Below are 6,235 nucleotides of genomic sequence, written 5' to 3' on the forward strand. Positions count from 1 at the left end.
TGCCTCGTCTCCCGTCCAAAGCCTGTATGTTATCTGCCTCCCTTGGAAACGCTTACAAGGCTGTGGGCCAGACTACTTCCGCCTTGCACGCTATGGCCACCTACCAGCGCTTCAAAGCGCAGGCGCTGGCCCAGCTGCACGAAGGTGGGTCCAACCCAGGCTTGTTACATGAGCTACGCACAGCAACCAACTATGCTCTTTGGACCACTAAGTCCGCTGTATGTGGGTTGGGGAAAACGGTGTCCACATTAGTGGTCCAGGAGCGCCACCTCTGGCTAAACTTGGCTGATATGCACGAAGTCGACAAGGTCCGGTGTCTGTGAACTCCCCCAGGAATACAAGGCGGTGAGAGAGCAGTCTGATGCGATGGGTAATTCATTAAGTGCCATCCATATCTGCTGCTCCTGGCCAAAGGCGCCTGCCTACGAGAGCTGCTCCGCCCCCTTACGCGCCTCTGGCAAAGCGGGCTGGTCGAGCACCTCGAAAGCATGCAGCCCTCCCTGCCCAGAGTGCCATTAAGTTAAATTTTCAACTGCACTTTTCACTGCCACGCAAACACCAATGAAAGAGCACTTTTCCACTTCCCCGGATGTGACAGCCCAAACCCTGCCAGTCTTTCCAGTTCGCAGGTTCTGTGTATTTTACAGTGGCTCATAGGCGTTGGAAGGACAGTCTCCTTTCTCCCACACCTCAAGCCCCCACCTCCGGAGTTTGGGTGCAAGGGGAGAGTGAATCTCTCATTTCCAGCTCTTCCGCAGAACCGTTGCGCTTCCCAGAATAGCACACCCACTCCGCGCTGCCCCACTGCTGGTACGTCAGCGGTTGTAGCGATGAGTCCATTAGCAAGAGCTCTGCCTGCCTGGTTAACGCAGGCTAGCCCTTCGTGGTGGCTCATACGCACAATCAGACTCAGCTACGCGATTCAGTTCACAGAACAGCCCCCCAAGATCACAGGTGTGTATTTCACCAGGGTCAGCTCCCTGTCCGCCTCTGTCTTGCGAGAGGAGATTGCTGTCCTCCTGGCGAAAGATGCAATCAAGCCGGTCCCTCCAGCCGAGATGGAGAGCGGGTTTTACAGCCCATACTTCATCGTGCCCAAAAAGAGCAATGGGTCATGGCCAATCCTAGATCTGCGCGCTTTGAACCACTGTCTGCACAAGCTGCTGTTCAGAATGCTCATGCAGAAGCGCATCCTTTGGTGCGTTCGTCCTCAGGATTGGTCTGCAGCGATAGACCTAAAGGACACATACTTCCATGTCTCCATTCTTCCATGCCACCGTCAGTTTCTGCGATTTGCGTTCGAAAGTCGAGCAAAGTCCTCCCCGTCAGGCTCTCTCTGTCTCCGCGGGTCTTCACCAAGCTCGCAGAGGGTGCCTTAGTGCCCCTTCATCATGCGGGCATCCGCATACTCCGGAGCAATTGATTATGCACATAGACAAGGTGCTCCGGCACCTCCACCTGTTGGGGCTTCAGGTCAACCAAGAAAAGAGCGAACTTGCCCCCGTGCAGAGAATCTTTTCTCGGGCTGGAGCAGGACTCGGTCACCATGACAGTGCACCTGTCCGGAGAGCGCGCTCAACTAATGCTGAATTGTCTGAGAGAGTTCGACAGCAAAATAGTAGTCCCACTTAAATTATTTTAGAGGCTCCTGGGGCATATGGCATCCGCAGCCGCTGTCACGCCGCTCGGATTACTCCATATGAGACCACTTCAGCACTGGCTTCTAGATCGAGTTCCCAAACGTGCATGGCACGCGGGCAGACACCGAGTCACTGTTACTGCGCTGTGTCGCCGTGCCCTCAGCCCTTGGAATGACCCCTCATTTCTATAGGGCAGAGTGCCTCTTGGAAAGGGTCCAGTCATGTTGTTCTTTCAACAGATACTTCCAGCACGGGCTGGGGGGCTGTGTGTTGCAGGCATGCACCTGTGGGCCTGTAGAAGGGACCCAGTTGCATTGGCATATCAATCACCTGGAGCTGTTGGCATTGTTCCTCGCTTTCCACCGGGTATTCGCCCTCGCCGCATGTCTCAACTCGCCCGCCGTCTGCTCCTCTGGAGTCATACGCGGCTGAAATCGCTGCGCGTCATTCACATTCCATTCCATTCCATTCCAGCTCAACCGTGCAGCCAATGCGCTCCTACAGCAGCCTTTACGTCCTGGAGAATGGAGACTCCACCCCGAGTCTGTTCAGCTGATATGTGCACAATTCTGGGAAGCCCAGATCGATCTGTTTGCTTGCCCCGAGAACGCTTCTTTCCAGTTGTTCTTTTCCCTGACCGAGGGCTCTCTCGGCACAGATGCACTGGCCCACAGCTGGCCTTGGGGCATGCACAAATATGCATTTCACCCAGTGAGCCTGCTCGCGCAGTTACTGTGCAAGGTCAGGGAGGACAAGGAGCAGGTTTTGCTAGTTACGCCCCTCTAGCCCAACCAGACCTGGATGTCAGAGCTCTCCCTCCTCGCGATGGCCCTCCCCTGGCGGATCCGGGCGTGCACATGGTACTAAAGTAACCCTCGGGGAACAGAAATGTAATTTAGCATCGCCATAATGACTGTCCCTTAGCTCTTAGTTCAGTCTCTTCAGCTTAAAAGGATAGCGTGTGCTTGCTCCACCCTTGCTTATATGCAGAGATAATTGGCAATAAGGCACACGTGCGCAAGCTTACGCTGCCAACTCATTTGCATTTTATTGGCCCGTTGTATACTCTTTCAGACAATTGGCTTTCTGAAACGAAATCTCCCATTTGTGGTCTATAATTAAAATCCACTAATAGCATTTCCACCACAGCGATATGTGTTCAGGGGCCCTGTGGAACAGCTTCTTCTTAAAAATGAAGAGAATTATATTAAAAATGTCCTCCAAAATTTCATCAGCAATGTGGAAGACAACAGAGACGTGTTCACTTTATTTTAGTTGCCATGATAAAATAGGATTGATCGTGACATTTATTTGAAGAGTGATAAGTACAGTAGGCTATAATACCTAAACAAGTTTTTCCTATTTTTTTCACAGTTACATTTCTGCTTGGATTAGTTATATTTTTGTTTAAATGTTTTTTTTTATTTGATTAGTATGGTGAACCTTTTGGATATTTAATAAATGTTTATTAAACAAAATGCATTCTTTACATTCAACCTCTATTCTCTGTCTGTAAGTGTTTGAAACTGGAAATATCTCATCATATAACATACAGCCAAAATGTTATGGTTTATTAGATTAAAAATTTAATATGTAAGTCTATTTTAGTATTTAGGTTATTGTTAATAAACAGTGCACCAATATAGATCATATCAAAATGCATGAAAGGAAGAGGGAACACAAGACACAAATTCTGCATATAATCTTAGAGCGGGCAGAAAAATTTGTGTGTGAACTGCATATTTCAGAGTGTGAGAAGATTTGCGTGCGGGCAGCATATATTTCAGAGCTCGCAAGAAGTTTTGTCCACAAACAGAGGAAATCGGTGCAGAAGCGTCACACAAGGTAGAGAGCAAAGTTATTTTATGTTATGTGTAGAAAACAATGTTGTTTGTATGAAGTAGCCTTCTTCGTTGAGTATATGTGCCACCATTTTACACTGCTGCTAGACAGATTTCCATCTCCATCTCTTTTGCAGACACGACATTCAATTGACAAAATACCAATTTCACTCAATTTTACTTTGCAGCATACAGGAGTTGTTGGTCTACTGCTGCCTCATTAAGGTTGTTTATGTAACTTTAGTGAATCACAAATTGATCACTGAAGACATAACATTATGGAGTCAGAATAGACTCAATAATAATTCACGCAAAAGACACGATGTACACATACGTAGCCAAATTCATGTGCATAAAACCAAATTCATGTGCGTAAAATATTTATTTATATTACCAAAAAAATTTCACGTGCACAAAATAAAAATACATTTTCATAAAACACGTTTCACAAATGCAAAGCACCATTTGCAAATGTATAAGAGTGTACAAAAAGTTTTGAATGTTTGAAACTTGCGTTCATCCTGAATGAGAATGTGCAAATCCTCTTTCACGTACGACTCCCCCTGGAGGTTTGTTTAATAAATACAGATCTTAACCATACATACTGTAATCTGTTTAAATTTAATTTTTCTGTTAAAAAGACTCGAAAGTCAAACCGTAAGACTTTGGACTTGACTTGGGATTTGTTGCCTTTGACTTGGGACTTGACTCGGGACTTGCCTGTCTTGACTCGGGACTTGACAGCAATGAATTAAGACTTACTTGTGACTCGCCAAACAATGACTTTGTCCTACCTCTGGGGCGTGCTGAAGAAAATTGTATAGGGACAGTGGGATGTTTGGCTGGATCAGTGCTGGAAGTGTGAGTAAGTGCTTCGTGAAGGGAGGAAGAGGGAATATAAGGGGATGCTAAAGGGGGAAAGTTGTGGGGAGAGAATGGGATGAGGAGGGTTAATGGGAATGAGGAGCTGGATATGGGTATGACTGATACAAGTGGTGTGTAGTGGGGGGCTGGGAGCCAAGTGGGAGGGGTGGTAAATTGTTGAGCAGTGTGAAGTGCAAAAGGGTTATTTTCCAAGGGAATCTTAATATGTTGCAGTGACGTTGAAACCTGGGTGTTTCTGGTTTCTTGAATGTATGAGCTGGATGATTTCCAGTTGTGTAAGGTGCTTTTCTTGGTAGCTCTTTTGGATTGTCCGGGTTGAGAAAGTTAAGTTGGAGAGTAAGATGGTTGAGGATAGGGGCCATGACGTGAGCAGGTGGATCTTGCAGTGTACATGGTGGGTGGAATCTGGGGAGTGATGGTGGAGTACAGCTTCAGGAGTTCAGCATTGTTGCATCGTGAGGGTATGGGAATTCCAGCGTTTAAAAGGTTTTTACAGAGTTCAGGAATAGTGATTTTATTGGAGACGAGAGAGGATAATCTGGAGCTGGAGTAGGAGTAAGCAGGTGAAACAGCTTGATGTGGTTGGTGATGGTGAATTCTGGCGGCATTGTTTTATTGTAGTGCGAATGGGCCTCTCACTGGGACCTTGGCTTCTTGTTCCCTTCTTGGCGAGGCTGCGTGGCGTTGTGCCACTGCTGGCATGTTGGTGGAGAGTGGAGCTGTCGCTGTTGGTCTTGGCCTAGTTGTTGTTATAGTTGAAATTTTTGCTGTTGTTGCCCATATTGTTCGGTGTTGTTTGCTGTTGGTTATCGAAAAGCTTGAATCACAGAGTCGATTTCTTGCTTGTGGTCCTTCCAAACAAAGATAGGACAGAAAGGAAAAAATAAAATAAAATAAATAAATCAGTGCATTTATTGTAAGCTAGGATCACTCTGATTGGATTATTACTGATTACAGATGAACAGCCAGTCATGCTTAATCACATCACAAGCTCCTCTTTAAATTAGTTTATGAAAATAATAAATAATAAAGTAATAGAAAATATTTTCAGCTTATTTGTGTGATTGTTTAGAAAACTGTATCCACACTTAAAGATAAACATTGTATGTTACTGATGACTAGGCCTACACGAAATTTGCACGTGCAGAAATCTGCAGATTTTTAGATCATCATAATTCTGTTTATTTACTAGAGTAAATGTGTGTAAATCTATATTTATTCAGCTTTTAAATTATAGTAATATTATTGACTAATGTAAAAATCTGATGTATGTACAATGCAGTTTGTAAAGTAATATTTTCTGTCTTTTAGTAGATATATTATGAGACTTGCTTTGTTTACCCATTAAAGTGAATCTAACTGGATTTGCATTGTAAACATTAAATAAAAGTAAAAAAGATATTATTTATTTTACATATTAAGGTTTTAGTTATGATTTTCCCAAAATAATTCCACATAAATCTGCTGATTTTTTTAGCAAATAACAAAAAACGTCCGCACATTTCGTCTGGCCCTACTGATGACAACTAAATGAGAGAGGAAAGTCTAATAAAGATCTTAAAAACTAAAGTAAACACTTACATGGTTTGACCAGAATTTCACAAAACATTAATTTTCTAATTTATGAAAATAAGAAGAGTACTGATAATTTAGCATTAATGAAATACTATTGCATACTATGACATAACATTGACATTAATTGTGCTTTCCATGCTGTTTTCAGATTTAAAGTAAACACTTTTTTAGATCACTTGATTACACCAGGCTGTGCTTTTGTGGCTGGAACAAAATGTTGTCAAACAGGAAAACATTTTTACCTGTGACTTTGAATCCGCCCACAAACAGCCTGCTTTTCTAGTTTCTACAATT

The 6,235-nt window shown here is 44.1% G+C and overlaps 1 protein-coding gene across 4 annotated transcripts in view; it reads right to left on the reverse strand.

The window, feature by feature from the left end:
* Nucleotides 1-6,235, reverse strand: part of myh9b (myosin, heavy chain 9b, non-muscle) — a 798,697-nt gene that overhangs the window by 389,392 nt on the left and 403,070 nt on the right. The gene's annotated exons all lie outside the window — the stretch shown is intronic.

The sequence above is a fragment of the Danio rerio genome, chromosome 3 (assembly GCF_052040795.2).
Source record: "Danio rerio strain M-AB ecotype USA chromosome 3, GRCz13ab, whole genome shotgun sequence".
Taxonomy (NCBI): Eukaryota; Metazoa; Chordata; class Actinopteri; order Cypriniformes; family Danionidae; genus Danio; species Danio rerio.